Genomic DNA, 15,938 nt, shown 5'->3' with positions numbered 1-15,938 from the left:
CTTTTGTTTATATTCAGGAGTATTAGCAATATCAGATTAAATACTGAGTTACCCTCGCTTCCCCCGAAGCAAAGTGCAGTATGTGCTACAGAAGCTTTTAGTTATCTGATTCTCGTTTCTGATCCTACAGGCAATTTTTGTGTTGCATGCTTCCTGGCAACCTGGAAGGTCTTTTTAGCCATAGGTGGCGCTTGTTGCACCTTCTTACCGTCTTAATTTTCCTGTTTGTTAAAGAAGGCTTAAACAACGTTATTTTGTTTTGATTTCTTTGCTTGATGCTTCAGAATAGCACAATGTCCATTATGTCTGTCTACCTGTAAAAATTGTTCTGCTTATATTTTAGTTTTATTCTGTCATCTCGCTGTGAACATCTCAGACTTGCTGTGTAAACAATGGCAAAATCGGACTTTTCTTCCAGTGTTAGAAACCAGTGAGCCGGGAATTTATAAAACAGCTAGTAGCGGCCTCTGGAGCACCTTAAAGCTGAAAAGTGTACTGAGTTACCTGAGTATTGACCCCACTGCTGTGTGTTAATTGGTGGTAGGGGATTTGGTACATGTAGGAAGGGGTGTAGTTTTTTGACTTGGGTTTGCGTGCACGCGCTGCCACTGAGCCATGTGAGCCTGAGTCAGTTCGTTCTGAGTTTTTCCCTCGTCTGTGAGATTGGGACGTTGGTATCTGCTTTGTAGAATTGTGAGAATTAGAAATTATGTAAAGTGTTTACCACAGTGGGTATGTCAAGAGGGCTCATAATCTTTAGCTGCTGTTTTGTGTGAAGCCATCATTTTATAGTCTTTGGCAATTACTAAGAAACAGGAAAACAAGAAAAGCAGGTTTTATGATGAAAGATATTTGAGGAGGTTCCATAGTTCCTATACCCATAATTAAGCATCAGCAGAGTCAGAACTGTTACACAGTCACCCTGAACCAACGTTAAGACACAGAATTTTTGTTACTTCATATATGTTGGGGCCTAAGGGGATCCAATACTTATATGCATGTTGTCTCCAGCAGCCAACTGAGAGATGACACAAAAGAGTAGGCAGGCCATAAATGTCTTCTTTGTTACTGATGAAGCCACGTTCTCCATGAACTTCAGGGCTGTGGGAAAATGTGTGTCATGATACTGTGTCCCAGAATTAGAGGCTCACCCTGTCCCAGGTAGCTCTGGGCCACAGCGAGCCTTCCCTTGAGAGGACCTGCCCCTTCATGCACAGGGCTGTTCTGACATGGAGCTGAGCATCCCAGGTGCTTCCCAAAGGTGACCAACACTGGAGGGAACGGTAGGGTTTCACATTCCCTGCTTGTCTCCCCGGACTCACACCTCACCCTGTTAGTGTGACGAGGGCTAGCTGTGATCCAGCGGCTAGGGGTATGAAGGGAGAAGCACTCTCCATGGCCCAGAGGAGTGGGGAGGAGGCATCCCCTCCCTAGTTTAAACAGGTGGTGGGATGGAATGGGAGGGTGCTCCCCAAGAGTTTATAACAGGAGAAATAAGGATTTTCTTTGGGACTTATACTAGCCAGGAAACACATAATATTATTAGAAGGGAGACTTGTAAATCACTTTTATATTAAGTTGACATTTGTTGAACACCAAAAATGTGCTACATTCTTTTCTGAGAGTTTTACAGAAATGAATCCTTCAATCTTCTCAACAAGCGAGTAAGGAAGGTTTGATTGTTATCCCAGTTTTACAGTGTGGAAACTTCGGCACGGAGAGGGTAAGTAAGTTGGCCAAGGTCACAGAGCTAGTAAGTGGCAGAGCTGGTATTTAAACCCTGGCTGTCTGGTTTTGAGGCTCCCAGAGATGGGCTTTTGGTGTTTAGAGGTATCTGCATCCCTGAATCTTTGTACCACTTTGCATCAGTTAGCCCAGAAAGGACAGGGAAAGGAGAGTTACACAGGTGCTCACTGTCATGTCTCGGCCACTGTCCACGAAGTGTGCACTGTGATTAGCGTTAATTATTTTCTAGGCAGTAGATCTGTTCGTATAACAGAAATTTAGTCCATTGAGTTAATCTACAAACCCTTCCTGCTCTGCTTCTGTCCATGGTTGCCATGTGACTGCCTGCCTGTGATTGGGCTGTGGAGGAGAAAATGTACTCATGGTTGAACTCTGATATTTCAGTCTGGTTTATAGTTTCACTTCTTCTGTTACATTAATAAGTTTCTGGTTTTCTTGCATCAGTGTGTCATGAGCTTGGTTAATGTGAAACCAGTCCATGGGAGCCCAGGGATGCTAACGGTATAATTTCTGAGCACACTGTCGCACTTCTACCCATGCAGACCTGGCTGGAGGATGTCCGCCTTCCTCACTGATTTCTCCAAACAGCAGGGTCCTCTCCCTCCCCCGGATATGAGGCTGGGAGCTCTATGAGTTGGCCAGTCGGTGGCCAAGTCCACCAATCAGAAAATGATGAAGTACCCGGAAGTGGGTTTAATAGAAGAAAAGGGCTTCCAGGTAGTCCGATTGGCTGTTCGAGTCCATTTGGTGAGAAGCTGTCCACTGTCTGTGGTTGAGCTGCTGCTTTGCTGTTGAAAAGTCTGGATTAGATGAAGGGATTTTAAAAAGGAGAAAGGAGTGATTTCAGGTGGTACGTCCACACCAGTGAGAAGTGATGGATGACCGCCTGTGTGAGGCAGAGACAGAGTCTTACAAACTTCATAAAACAGCTTTAAAAGCTCTGCCATCTGAGTGCACTTCATATGGGGTCCAGTTCATCACTGGTCGCGCTGAGAGGGCAAATAATTGATGATGGCGGAAAGGACACGGAGGCATCAAAAAGTCTCAGTCATGTTCCCTTTTTAAAGGATGTGGCACAATGTAATATATTTGAGCTGGTTTTTCACTGAACAATTTTTAGTGTTTTCTGGGACTCCCCAGTGCCCCAAGGCTCCATGCAGCTGGGTGTCCCCTCAGAGCAGCTCTGTCAGCGCTTGCCCTGGGCTGACGTGGTGTTGCGGGGAGCAGGACGGTCAGCGTCCACGGCTCCTCTGAGATCTGTCTCCTCATCCGCAGTGCCAGGTTGCTCATCCGTGTCTACTTAGTAGGTTTGCTGAGAATCACACGTGATGGTTGTCAGGTGTGATTTGTGATTGTCTCTGTGATTGGCATATAGTCAATATTTGATAGAAACACTTTTTTTTTTAGTATAATTGTAGCACCTAGATTGCAGTGCTTTTTAGTCTGCTTTTTTTTTATAACTTTATTCTTATTTTTAAATATGCACTTATTTTTATTTATTTTTTTTGGAGGTACTGGGGACTGAAGCCAGGACATTGTGCATGCTAAGTAGGTGCTCTACAACTGAGTAATACACACCCTCCTTGTCTGCACTTGAAAATAAATATTGCAATACACAAAATAGATCTTAAACACCATCATGGGACCTAGTCTCTGTATAGACAATTGAACACGTATGCTATTTCAATAAGAATAAATGTTGTTGAGACATACATTTCTGAATCTGTTAATGCGCTTAAAAACGATCATAGGTAGTGATAAACACGAGTCTTTGATCCAGTACTTCTTAGGGTCTGTTTTGCCATCAATGGAAATTACATTCTACAGAGAAGGCTAATTGGGTCTCTTTGATATTTGGATGGTTTAGCAGATGATCAAGGCTTTCAAAAGCTGACAGAATTGTATTTTAAACTAACTACAAAGTTATCTTCTAGAAGTTGGAATTCGTAAGCTTGTGAAGTGTCCAGTAATCCATGGGGTATGTGTCTGTGTCTGTGTGAACGTTTATGTGTGTGATTTCAGGAAGGTAGAAATAAGTTCCATATGGACTTCTGATACCTTTCTCCTCCAGTTCAAGGTGTAGGCATATATTTACAGAAATAAATTGATATTCTTTTGTCATTTGGCATATTGGGAATAAGAGGTTGTCATACTTGTTTCAGAAGGGTTGGGGAGCATGAGCTTAGAAAACGGGAGGAGAAAGAGGCCGGGAGGCACTTCACACTCTGTGCAGGATTTGAGGGACAGTAGCTTTTCTATTTTCTTCTAAAGCAAACTGGCACTGAATTGTAACATACTATTACTCAGAATTGCTTTTCTGATCAGATACAAGTGCCTCAGATTTTTGAAGGCAACATGAATGGTGAAATGTGTTTTAGCAGTTATCTTTAAAAGTAGTTTTATTTTTCAAGTAAAAGGCTATAGCCTGTTCTTTCTTCCAGCGGTACAAGACATGCTCATTAATCTATGTACATGATATGTGTGCTTAGTATCTTTGGTTTTTTTTTTTTTTTTTTGAAATGCTTGTTTTATTGTGGTTTGAATGAATGTTTAAAATTTCTCGATTTTGATGTTTAGAACATGCTGATTTATGAGAACCGTTAAAAACCTGATTGTTCTTTGGTCCTTGTTTGTTGGGGCACCCTATTGAATTCTGTTGTCTGTTAAAGAGGGAAATGCTTCCTCTAGCCTGCAGATCATTAAGTGAATGGTTTGCAGTGTGCCTTTAATATTCTTTGAATGCATTGAGCATGTTTGTCCAGTGAATTTTGAATTGACTCATTGTAATGACTTTGCTTTTGTTCTGTGGCTTTTGCTCCTCTCCACAAGAATTTGAATTCTCTGTTGCATTTTGTATACGTGTTCTTAACAGGGGAAGAAATTTTGCATTTTTTACAGAGCTGGGTTTTCCTATTCCCTCTGAATGCCATCTATAATTGATACAATAAAAATCTGTTATTGCAGTGCATAATTATTTCATAAACTATTTTTTGGCATAATCAGAAACAATGACAAAGAATGATAAAAAAAAAATACAAAAACCTTCCTTCCTTTGAAGAATAGAAATGAGGTGGTCAGGCTCACGCATGCTTTGTGCCTGACACACTTACTCTCATTTCATTGTATATCATGATTCGGAGATGGAGTTGCTTCAGGTTTGTAGATTTTTGTTTTAACATTTGTGTTGAATTCTTTCTCCAGGCTGATGTTTCCTGTTGTGTTTGTGGAAAGAGTAGAAGGGAAACAAATACTTTGTTTTGTTTTCAGGAGTCCTGATTTGATGAGAAAAGAGTTGAGGGTGGGCTGAGGAAAAGAGTGACACTCCCTCTCCTCCCGGCTGAAATTGATAAGCAAATAAATCAATTAAGTGTATCGATATTTGACCAATAGAAGTTAGCGAGCCCAAAATGGATAGATATGCCCAATGGAAATTACTGAGTTCACCTGTAGAATTATGTGCTTTACCAAGTAGAAGCAGCTTAGAGCAATCAGAAAAATCAGTAATATGATGAGATATAAAAGGGATATCATATCTTTTATTTCTGAAACTTTTCTACGGTAAGTTGTGTAGAGCTAAAATTAAGTTTCAAGCACCAGGATTTAAGAGTGTGGGTGGTTCTGTAGGATCGTTATTCACGGATGTGCCTAGACCCTGCTAGAGTGGCTGAAGATGGCAGGAAAAGACCCAGAGGCAGGATTTGTCATCCTAGGGTGTCCTCCATAATGGTTCCATGTGAAAGCCCATGATTGGTTTAACAAACTGTAACACACCCCAGCCGCCTGTGAACTTTGATAACAAAAAAATATGCTTAGAAACTGCTTTGCAAGCAAGCGCCTGTGCATCCTCACACCAGTCTCCTTGCCTTAAAAAGCAGAGACAATGCTTTGCTTGCATAGTTGAGGTTTTAGATAGCACTCTGCTGGTTGCAAAGTAAGGACCGTGGCCCTCAGCTATAAACGCTGGGCTTGTGTGCTGTTAGAAAGTCTATTATCCCCAAAACAAGGACCTGGCTGGTCTGGTGGTCTGCTTTGTAATTCACATATCTAAAAATGTATCTTGTTCCCCTCACCCCATGACTTCCCTAAAGATACACTAATCCTTTGTACTCATTGTGGATTTCACAATCTCTGCCTCATCCCGTCTTTCCCGAAGTTCCTCCTTACTATCTCACAACTGTTGATGAATTTTTCCTTTGATTATACACAATAAATATGGGAGCATTTGAGAGGCTCGTGGAGTTGGCTCCCTACTCCCTCTCGATTTCTTGACTTTTTACACAGAGTCTTGAATAATCATTCCGTGCTGGTAAGACTTCTGCCAGCCAGATGCCACAGTTCCAGGTGAGAAGTATGCAGGCTTTATCTCTCCTACCCGAGGGAGAGAGAGGAGAGAATTGAGATACGCTTCCCCGTGGTCCCTTCCTGCCCCAGGGCCACTGCAGTTCACCTGAAGCCTTCTGGCCTCTGCTCAGAGGGCCTCTGTCCCAGGACTGACTGCAGCCTTTTCTTCCCATGTCAACATTTCCTTTCAGAAGTTGGTCTCTTCTCTGCAGTTCAACCCTGGCAGATGCGATGGTGGTCAGCGTGCTGGTGGGCAGTCATTTGGGGACTCCCAGGAGCCATGCTGATTCTCCTGAGTCTCTCAATCGGGGTTACAGAACAGTCGAGAACCGAAGGAAGCCCATTCACGTGAGGTCAACAGAGCATTACATCACTTTCATTTTATTTTTGAATTTTCAGTGGAGAAATTATTTGTAGCAAACTGTTCCAGATTTTCGGCCTCCTGCTTTCCACATCACCACTTCCTTGCTGGCTCTTGTGCTTGTTTTACAGCCCAGGTTTCTTCTCTGGTCATTTCTAGCAGCTGGGCTTGCCGAATCCTTGATCTGCATTTGAAGCAGAATGCTTCTTCGTGATGTGAATCTAATTTTCCTATTTCTGAATATTTCGTGTACACTCAGCAACTGTTTCAAGTGAAATGCTCTTGTCCAATTTCAGTTAACTCACATTTGCTTATCTCCTGCTTTCATGCTGAGGGCAGTTTCTTCTTCCTGTAATAAAATTTAGCAATTTGCATTTACTATGGGAAGGTACTGGCCCGAGGTGCTTTTGTTCTTAACAGTTTTAATACAATTCACCCATTAAAATGTACAGCGGTTTTTACTCTATGCCCAGAATTTTGCATCCCATTCAATCTTAGAACATTTTCTTCCCCCCAACAGGAAGCCCCGTATGCATAAGCAGATATTCCCATCTTCCCCATCCTCCCCCATCCCCAATGAGCCACTCTTCTCTCTCTGTGGATTTGCCTGTACTGAAAATTTCATTTAAATCGAGTCACTTCATGTAAGTGGAACCGTCTATTGTGACTGACTTCTTTCACACTGAGTAACGTTTTCAATGTTTGTCCACGTTGTGGCCTGGGTCAGTACTCTATGATTTGCTATTGCTGAATAATATTCCACTGTATGGCTGGGCCCCACTGTTTACCCTTTCATCAGGTGATAGGCATTTGGGTTGTTTCTGCTTTTTGGCTGTGATGAGTAGTGTCGCCACGAACATTCCTTAAGGAGTTTTTATGTGGACATTGGTTTTCAGTTCTCTTACGTGTGTGCCCAGACAGCAGAATTGCTGGGTCATTCAGAAACCAAATGTTCAACTCCCTGAGGACCTGCCAGGCTGTTTACCAAAGTGGCCATGCTGTGTTACGTCCTCACCAGCAACTGCTGCAAGCTCCACTTCCTCTGTGTCCTCATTAGTGCTTGTTATATTTTTTTTTACTATAACCTATTGTTGTGGGTGTGAAGCGGTTTCTTCTAGTGGTTTTGATTTGATTTCCCTAAGAGCTAATGATATTAAACATCGTTTAATTGTGCTTATTGGCCATTTGTATGTTTTCCTTGAAAAATAACTTTTCAGATCCTTTATTCACCTTTTAATTGAGTTGCCTTTTTATTGTTGAGTTGTAGGGTTTCTTTTTCTTTTTTTTCATTTGGAGATACAAATTCCTAATCAGATAAATGATTTGAAAAAATTTTCTCCTGTGTATTGGTTTTTCACTTTCTGGATGGTGCCCTTTGAAGCAAAGTTTTAAATTTTGATGAACTCCAATTTATCTCTGTTTTCTTTGTTCCTTGTGCTTTGGGGTTATTATTTAAAATCTGAGGTATTTTATTTAAAATTTTATATATAAAATAACTTAATTCATAGGACCGTTCTAGGAGATGGGTGCTGTTGTTGTCCCCAGTCTATGGATAGGAGACTGAGATGCAGAAAATTTCACTGACATATCAGTGTCACAGCTACCCAGTGCTTTGGGAGTTCAGACCCTCTTGTTTGTCCCCAACATCTGTGCTTTTCACCAACATGCTCCACTCCTTCCTGGAATCGTTAATGAAAAAGTGTTTCAGTTTTTGATTTCTTGTTAGTTTGTTTTCTCTTTGGGGACCTCATCTCCTCATTCTCCTTTCGGATATCAGTGTAGATTTATTTTAGGTCTCATGTAGGCAGAAGTATTGCTATCAGTTAACTTCTTTATTACTCACTCTCCAGTGATGATTGTTGCTATTTGACCTAATCAAGTCATGCTTAACTCTTTCCTGCTCATGACACTGAAAAGAGTCATGACTTACAGAATGCTCAAAGAAGAAAGTACTTGATTGATTTCATCTTGCTACCCAATCAAACCAACCAAATAAAAACCCGGTGTTGACCCAGATTATAAGCCCTCCAGAATAGGGTCACTGTCTTCATTGTGTTTCATTTGTTTGGTCACAGTGTCTGGATAGCGCCTTGCTGTCCAGCAGTTTTGTGAGGATACGGTGCTCGTGAATCATTGTAAGGACAGAATTTTGAGAACAGACTATGTTGTTCATTTCACAAGGGAAAAGATAATATAGAAATACTGCTCAGATCTATTTTAAAATTAAGCTTGGAATTTTGAGAAGAATTCAAGAAACCATACAAAGATCTTTTTCACTAATTTTAGATCTATCTTAGACACATTATGGTTACATAGCAGAGTAACTTATTAAGTAGATTTGATAAGAGGTGTGTATTATTGATTTTTTGTTTTAGTTGAAATATTCTATCTGAGATAAAGTAATCAGTGCCTATAAATGAACAATTATGTTTGTATTTCTTTGTAACATGGGAGCAGACTTCATATGTTTCTATATAATATATATGACTGTGTGCTTTAATCTGTCTGTCAGTGTTTTTATAGTTTTTCAGCAATGTTGTAACTTTAGAATTCTTCTTAGAAATTCACTCCCAATACTACTGCTGTTTGTACTGTGTATCCTGTCTTATGCATGGGATTCCACTGTCCCCTCAGGGAGGAATATCCTCTCCTATTGAGTTAGTAGCAGATTTAAAGGAACAGTGATTTCTAGGCCTTTGCTCTCCATGTGTTTGCAGTTGGCTGTCAATCACGATTTTCCCTTTCTTGAGTTTTCATTGTTCAATTAGAATTTTTGAAAATAACTACTAATATGTTTCACAGGTCTCCCTAGAAACTTGATGTGTTTGTGCTTTTCAGTTTTCAATTTATGAAAAATGTAAATGCACCCTTGTTTTTAAGTAGTCTTTTTTCACTAGATATTTGTTTATCTCTTTATAGTTAAAATAATTTTTTCCCAATGAATGAATCGGTGTGCATTTTTTAAAAAACCTTACTTTTTACTTTTCTTATTCTAACAGGTATATTCGTTGTAGAGAATTTAGAAAATAAGGATAAACACAGTAATAACTTAAAATGGCCTCTAATCTCACCTGGAGATACAGTTGTAAGGTTTGAAATTGAGAATTACAAGTCCTCTCAAGTTGTTCTTCTTTTTCAAGTACGTTTTGGTTACTGAGACCCTCGAATTCCCATATGAATTGTAGCAGCAGCTAGTCAGTTACTGCAGAGGATCCCACTGGGATTGTGATCGAGACCACGTTGAATATATGGATCACTCTGTGGAGCTCTGACATTCCAAGAGCGCTGTCATCTGATCCAGGAATTTGCGTGGTGTGTCTGTCCAGGTATTTAGGTCTTCTTTAATTTTTTTTCAACAATGTGTAGAGTTTACATAGTATTATTTTACTTTATTTTTTCCCTTTATACTGAGTAAAAGTGTGCAAGGTTCCGGAATCAGAACTGTATTATAGCCCCACCACTTGCTGCTACAATGGGCGCTGCGGTCTTTCTTTGCCCTCTGTAAAATCTTGCACAAAATAGGACCTAAGTAACTCTTTCTTGAATGAATGATTTTATGATTGCTGAATGATGCTTGAGAGTCCTTGTGATGATATCTTTTTCCCAGACATTCCCCTTTTCTTAACTATGCCCTTTCTCTTCCTTTCCTCCAGCCTGGGTTTCAGCCTGACTGTGGCATTGATTTTCCCTATCTGTGGACTCTTCCTTTCACTAGTTCACGATAATGTTACATGTGGGCTGTGGAAACTTGCTAGATGTCAAGAAAGAGCCAATCCATTGCATGCTAGTATTTTTAGTTTGTGGTATTCTTTTATCTATTGAAATTAAATCAGGCTGACCCCCTGAGCTCTTTTCACCTTCCTACACATGATACTGCTCTGGTTGCTGCATTTGCCCTTCCCCCAGACTTGGTTTTGGAATTGAGTATGTCACCATCACTGGAGACCTCTCTTTTAAAGATGAGGAGGACATTTGATCCTTCTCCCTGGTTGGGGACTTGGATGAGATGAGGTAACAGATAAAGAATGGAGCCCCACCTCATTCTGACCACTGCTGTTTCTGTTCCTTTCTCCAGGGGAAAGGAGTACAATTCAAAAATATAAAGATTGTGAGCTAGTGAGATAGACAAGACAACCGATCATTTATTAAATGTCCTTTCATGCCAGAAACAAATGTATTATACACAAAATAAGCACACAAATCACGGTAGAACCGTGATTACAAACGTGGGCCGAGTTCGAGTCCTGCTCTGGAATGACCAGTCCTGTGAGATGGAGAACTGGTAGGCCGGCTTAGCGTCTCTCGGACTAGTTTTCTGTCCTGCAGAGATGGGGCTCGCTAGGCGTCCCCCCCATAGAGGTGCTGGGGGGTGTAAGTGACACACGTGGGCAGCCCTAGCACAGCTGCTCGTTCCTCTTAAGTGCAGGAGAGCATAGCTTTTGCGGTGACGGCTTTATGACCGCCCCGTGAAGACTCTCAGTGCTTCTAAGGGATGCCTTGTGGTTTGGAGATGGGATTCTCATTTCTGTAAATACCCAAGGATTGTGTAATTGGGCCCTGCTGAGTTGAATCTATTCTTTAGAAAGTACATATTATAGATATATTTTTCAAGCATGCATGCTTTTTTCTTTTATTATTTATATTTCTACACTCTCTATTCGTGGGACATTTCATGGAATCCAAGAAACAGCCCTAAGCCACCTGCCTCTTCACACGTCTCCGTGGGGGTTTTCTTCCCTGACTAGAAGAGGGTTCTGCACAGGAAATTTTCTTTATTCCCCTTTTCTTGGAGTCTCTCTGTCTGTCTGCCCACCTCTCACCTGTCCAACTGTCCATTTCTCTACCCACTCATTCTTCTGACTTGTTCCAAAAAGCATTTCAGGCAGCTTACAGAAGAACAGATACCAAATAAACAGGTGAGAAAATGGGGCCAAGTTCAGACAGTGAGGCTAGGAGGCGAGCCTGTGTGAGGGTGGCAGGCATGAGAGACACGCGTCTGCCCTGTGACTTATAAGATCGACAGCAAGAGTGTGCCTGAGGCTCCCAGCAGACACAGGGAAACAGGGCTTGTGGGAGATGCTCACTGGCTGTGAAATTAATAAGTGGCTTAGGAGAAGCCCAGCCTTTCCAGCTACTAAGTCTTAGGAGAATATTTTGAGTGTCTTTCAAAATCAGAGTATTTCATCTTTTCCTTTTTCAGAGTTGTATGTATAGTTGGTTACATTCTATACATGGAAATTTCTCCAAAACTGCTTCCCACGTGTGTCCCATGGCTTGGAATGGGGTGGCTCTGCTCATTGACGGGTGTTGGCCAGAAACCGAAAATGACATCCTCCAAGAAGCCTGGGATTTGTCAGGTATGTTTTGTCAGTGCTGTTGACTTCAGAAAATGCTTTCACAGTTCCTCTCCATCTGAGGCGGCAGCGTGCTCTCTTAGCAGCATCAGGAGCTCAGGGCCACGGGATGGTGGGGGCTGACTGCACTGCCGTCAAGACAGCTGAGGTAGTCACTGCAGGCGTGGTGCTTTCACGTAGTGCATTTCATGTTCTTTAATAGGTTTCAACAGGGAGTTAATTGAGTTAATTAACATTTAATAAATATGATGCTTTGTTGTAAAGACAGTTATAGGCAGAATATAAGCTTTGAAGACTTTAAAAAAGGTTTCATTACTTAAATTTCAGCAGGGAAGATTTAGTTTATCTTATTTATGCTTCTCTTTTACAGTAACAAAGAAACAAGACAGAAAAGGCAGAGGATGAATTCTGTTCTTCCTCTCGGCTTGCAGGTGCCCTCACCTCCAGTGGCATCCATCCAGACACCAGCACTGACACTGGTCGTGCTCAGAACTGCCTCAGCCCTGAAGATACAACTGACAAATAGAAGGGGGCCATGCCCTGTTACAGCAGGTGCTCTCACTTTGTGGGTCCTTATGTAACTGTGCGTTGTTATTCAGGATCGCCCTTTCTACATTGTGTGACGCTGCTGCGGTGTCTCCTAGTTATTTGTTTCTGTAAGTACTCATGTATTTTCTCCAATGCATGGTACTAGACATCTAAAAATGCTTTTTTCAGATGAAAAATAATGTGTATTTAATATAATAAGTCTGAAAAAAGGGGCAAAATAGGGTATCCTTGTCCCACTACTCAGAGACAGTAATTAACACTTTAACTTCTATTTTCTGTTATTTTCATTAGTGTGTATCACCTCTGTCATAAAAACCAGCGATCACTCTGTGCCTGTTTACTGTGTTGAGACCTCCATTTTCCATTCGGCTTATTACATGTTTTTCTGCAATATTCTATCTCCCCTGGCATGATTTTTAATGACCAGTATAGCATTCTGTCTTGTGGAGGCATCGTCCATTTTACTTCGGACTTAAATAAACTTTTAATTTCAAGTATACTTAACTGAAATACTGAAAAGAGAACTGTGGTGGTACCGAAAGGCCCCTAACACCCTTCCCCTTATTTCCTGAGTGTAAAAGCTGTTGACAATGTGGTGTATATATTTCATGACCTTTATGCCTATGACATATATATATATATATACCCATAAATACATACATACCTACATACATACACGTATATGAGAAATCTATGTATATGTGTGTGTATATATGCTTTATTGAAAAATAAGACCATACTATATGTGTTCTGCAGCTCGCTTTATTCACTCAGGGGTATATCATAGATGTCCTCCCACTCCAGACTCACCCGGTCCTTTCAGATAGAGTGGAGGGGTCTCCTGATGTGCAGGTGTGGTCTCTTGTGCAAGGACACCTTTGGTGGGAGAGTGATGTGGACAAGGCCCTGGAGCATGCCAAATCACTGGCCCCTTCAGAGCCCACGTCTCGCCGTGATTTACCGCATCATTTTCTTGATGTTGGACCCTTAAGTTTTCTCCATTTTCCACTTTCAGAAAGGATGTTTGACTGGCATCCCTCTTGTATAAACATACCTGTGATCTTGTATGAGTATTCCTTTAGTTAAGGCTTCTGGAAATTTAGTCCCTGGATGTGACATTTACATTCATCACAGGCTCCTTTCAAGTGACTCTAGAAATTCCTTCTCCAGTGGGGAATGAAAAGCTGTAGAATAACTTATGTAACCAATTCTCTATCACTGGATATGATTTCACTTCAGCTTTTCATCCCACCATTGTAAACAGTGCTGTGTAAATGCTCTGATGAGTACATTTTTGAACTGATTTTTTTCTAAGTGAAATGATTCCTAGAAGTTGAGTTGAGTCTGTGTGTATACACGTTTTTCAGAGTTTACATATCCATTGACATGTCGTCCTCCAAAATGTCGCTCACAGTTTGTTCTCTCACAGATGGACACTAGCTAGAATATCTTTTACAAATATTTGCCAATATGATGAGCAAAAGTGCTTTTTCATTGTTTTAGTTTGTATTTGATGACCAGTGAGTTATTGAGCATTTTTCACTCATTAGCCATCTGACTTTTTAAAAGTTAATGATCCCTTTTGTCCTTTGCACATATTTAAGTCAGGGAGCTTCTTGTTGCTTTGTGACAGCTCTTAGTAAGTTATGAACATTAACCCCTTGTCTTCATGAACATGTATCAGAGAGCTTTTTCTTGTCATTTCTTGCCTTTCATTTTGTTCAGTAGGTTTTTTATTTTCGTTGTGGCCCAAAATATTTTTAAGATTGTAAATGTCTTCCTTTTGGGTTTTATCTTTGGTATTATTCTTAGAAACACTTTCTTATAATGATATAAATCACTTCTGTAAGTTTTTTAATCTCTAAGATGGAGATGATAATACTACTTGTTATAGTGAGGAGAAGTTGAATTAATATGAGCAAAGGGTTGCATTTGTTGTTATTAGTATTTTAATATTTACATCACTGTCTGTAATTTTTCTTGTGGTCATTAGCACAGGAATAGAATTTGTTCTTTCCAGGTGATTCTCTGATTGTCCCAGGACAATTATTGAATTCATACTTTGTTCTTTGATTTGAAATCCCTCCTGTACAATATACTTATGCACACTAGAGTCTCTTTTTGAGCTCATGGTTTATTTCTGTCAATTTTATTTTCTTACTCCAGTGCTATATCTTACATATTGTAAAAATTTATTTAATAACTGAAAGTGTGATTTTTTTTGGTTCTTTTCTTCCATCCCAAATTTTCTTGGCTAGTATTATGACTTTATTATTCCTGAAGAATTCTAAAATACATTGTTCAAGTTAAAAAAAACACATAAGAGTTTTCATGGGATTTTTTAGTAAGTTTTGAATTATCTTTAGGAGAACTTACATCTTTACAAAACTGCTTTCCTCCATGCAATATGTTGATGTCTCTAAATTCACACCTCTTACTTTACTCCTCAGTAGAGTCCAGTAGTTTTCTCCATGTAGAACATGGGCTTTAATTTTGAGTTTATTCCAGATTATTGTTGATGTCTTTGTTAATTCTGTAAGTGAGAATTTTTTGCTATTATATTTTGTAACTGTTAAAACTGACACCTAGGAAGGCAGATTCGGTTTGTAAATACTCACTTTGTAAATTGTCATTTAAAATTGTAAGTATAAACTACTTGTTCCAGAATCCTTTCTTTTCTGTTTTTAAAAATTTGTTTCCAAGATTATCAAAATGGTCATAGCTAAGTAGTATATTTGGGGAGACAGATGGAGAGAGGTAGTGTGGCTCATGTACAAACTCTGAGCACTTTCATGGCTACCTTTAGGCTGGAGAAGCTGCAGAAGAGCCCAGGTTAGACTGGGGATGGCTTTGTATGCACTTGAAAGCCAGCTTTCCTGCCTTTATGGTGAAGCATGTTGGGCGTGGCAGGTAGATGATCAAGGTCCGATGGAGGCAATTGGCTGCACAGAGCGCTGTGTCTGTGAGTACTGGAGACCATCGCTATGGGAAATCCTTGGTGCCAGGAACACTGCAGGGGAGCTGGGGAGCCTGTGTGTTAAGGATTTTCCAGCCCTGGGAGTGGGAAGAGCAGACTCTGCATTCAGATCTGAGTTTGAATTCATCCTCTCTGGTTTACTGGTCCTCTGACTTTTGTCAAGTTATCTACCCGCTTTGAACTCCTGTTTTCTTGTCTCTCAAAACAGGAGAATTACGGCCTGCTGCTAGAGTGTTTGATCAAGTTAAATGATTTGTGTCTATAAGATGCCACGTACAATCACAAGCTCAGTAAGAAATGGGCTGTCACCTTTCTTCTGCAACTCAGTGCTTGACAAGACATGGGGGAAAGCCAGTCCATAATTTGTGTGTGATGTAATTAGGAACAAAATTAACGTCTTGCCTTTCCCTAGCAGTATTCGTACTCCTTTGCTTCATTTACTTCTTTCCTCCTTTCCTTTCCCCTTTCCCCTCCTCCACCATAAGAGCCTGAGACTCTCTCAGAACACTAGATTCAAATTACTTTAAAGGTTGTCTCATCCTCATGAAATGACAGTAAGATAAAAAAAATCTGTAAATATCCCAGAATTCATTGTATTTGATTTACACAC

Source organism: Camelus dromedarius, chromosome 27 (assembly GCF_036321535.1).
Source record: "Camelus dromedarius isolate mCamDro1 chromosome 27, mCamDro1.pat, whole genome shotgun sequence".
NCBI classification, from domain to species: domain Eukaryota; kingdom Metazoa; phylum Chordata; class Mammalia; order Artiodactyla; family Camelidae; genus Camelus; species Camelus dromedarius.
The sequence above is the reverse complement of the archived record's forward strand: the minus strand, read 5'-3'. Positions refer to the sequence as shown.